A 1845-nucleotide genomic window follows, 5' to 3' on the forward strand; every position below is an offset into this window, starting at 1 on the left:
GAAATATAAAAACTCAATAAAAGTCACCATAAATAACTTGCAATCAAAATTTTGGCGTCAAAACCTAAAATTACAGGTTAATTAAAGGTTACCAATTTTCAAGGAAAAATGGTTCCCTCAAGCTCCCATCAAAGATGACACTGAAGAGATACGTTGGAAAAATTAATGGTGACACGGGAGTTACAAAAGCCATCTCCTTGGTGTGATACAAGACCTTCTAAATTGTCCGACAATCAAATTCCTGAAGACTATAAAAATATTTTAGATGCCCTTTTGATCACTCCTGAAACTCAATGTTCTACCTTAAAATTAGCCAGTGAAGCATACTTAGCTGGGTATGTTTTGAGGGAATTACAAAAGAAGGAATTTTGTGGCTGCTGCGTTGTAAACATTTCCCAGCCATGTCACAGCTCTCCACTATTGGATTTGATTAAAAACCAAGATAGAGGAAATCTTAAATATCGTCCATTCATATTAATTGTATCAAGAATAGTCACCTTTGTGCAACATTTGCGGGTCTCAAGGTGTTTACGATGAACTTGAGAAATGCATTTTGCCAAAGCACGAACTCTGTCCACTATTTTATAGTTGTGATCCAGAACCTGCAAAATTAATTGCAGGAATAGTCTGTCAGAAAATAGTCCCTAGAAAAGAATACAAACTTCAGTAACATTTACTTTGTTATTCAAAGATTCACTTTACAACTATACTAAAAATATATCTATTTAATATCAAGAATAATTATCAACAACATTATTTTAAAGATGTAGGTAAATAATTACCTAATTTAAAATATTTGAATTATTGGTTTTATAAAAAATACTATTCATAATTACGCATTACCGTGATAAGTTGTTGACCACATCTGCCGGAGCAGAGCCGGAGATACACATTTTTTATTTTTATGGTCGTAGAATATAAATAGAGTATTAAAAATATTTCAAAGCTAAATTATAATTTAAATATAACTAAAATATTAATTTACTCTTTCGTTAATAAAATAAAAATATAAAACCTGGGAAAAAACGACTTTTTCTTTGAAGAATAACAGTTGATTGCACTGGAAGGCGGCAATAAAAAGAGAAAATATGTGAGAAGTTCTAGCGCTACTTCTCCCTGGCGGGAAAAAATCTTATTTTGCAAAAACACGGCGATTGTTATGGCCGCTATAGCGCGGCAGCGTGAAATCAAAGTTGGCCGTGAATATGGTAAACCTAACCTAACCTAACCTAACCTAAAACCGCGCAATTACCATATATTTGGAAAATAATGATTGGGAGAAAGGGGAATCCATATTTTTGGGAATATTGATCGTTGGGAGAAATGGGAATCAATTTTTTTGGGAAACTTGATCGTTGGGAAAAATGGGAATACATATTTTTGGGTTAAATGAACTCCGGTTCGGAGAAATGGAATTGGGACAAATGGGACACCATGTTTTTGGGAGAACTGATAACTATGGGAGAAGGTAAAATTGGGATAAATGGGAACATACCATTTCAAACACGCTACGATAGCACGACGTGACTGAGTATAAACGATAGGTGGTGCCATATTTAGATTAATGTTTCCGATTGCCGCAGTAAAAGAAGAGGGGGTAGAGAAGATGACATATACAGGTTTGGGACACCTAGCTACACTTCATTAAGTAGAGATATCATCTGAGTGTGTGGTGACCACCTTTAATCTGGTTCGTCTGGAAGGTAGCGAATGTGGATGGCCGCTTAAGGACGACCACCAATCCCCCAACGGGTGGTTGTCATACTTTCGCCACGGGTGTCCCATCCGTATCACCAATTATCCCGCCGTTGGCGTGGCCATGACACATATCTCAACCCTGATTAG

The 1845-nt window shown here is 36.2% G+C and overlaps 1 long non-coding RNA gene across 2 annotated transcripts; it reads right to left on the minus strand.

Moving 5' to 3' along the window:
- Positions 1-214: 214 nt before the first annotated feature.
- On the minus strand, positions 215-597 carry LOC149936116 (uncharacterized). 2 transcript variants are annotated; one of them, XR_016472377.1, is made up of 3 exons: positions 498-597; positions 303-417; positions 215-241 (listed from the first exon to the last, which is right to left on the minus strand). It is a non-coding gene; the product is annotated as an uncharacterized LOC149936116 (long non-coding RNA). The 2 variants fall into 2 exon arrangements; XR_016472378.1 differs by having other exon boundaries at positions 224-248; positions 328-417.
- Between the last annotated feature and the right edge of the window lie 1248 nt (positions 598-1845).

The sequence above is a fragment of the Leiobunum rupestre genome, chromosome 7 (assembly GCF_980474605.1).
Source record: "Leiobunum rupestre chromosome 7, qqLeiRupe1.1.hap1, whole genome shotgun sequence".
In the NCBI taxonomy this organism is placed as follows: Eukaryota; Metazoa; Arthropoda; class Arachnida; order Opiliones; family Sclerosomatidae; genus Leiobunum; species Leiobunum rupestre.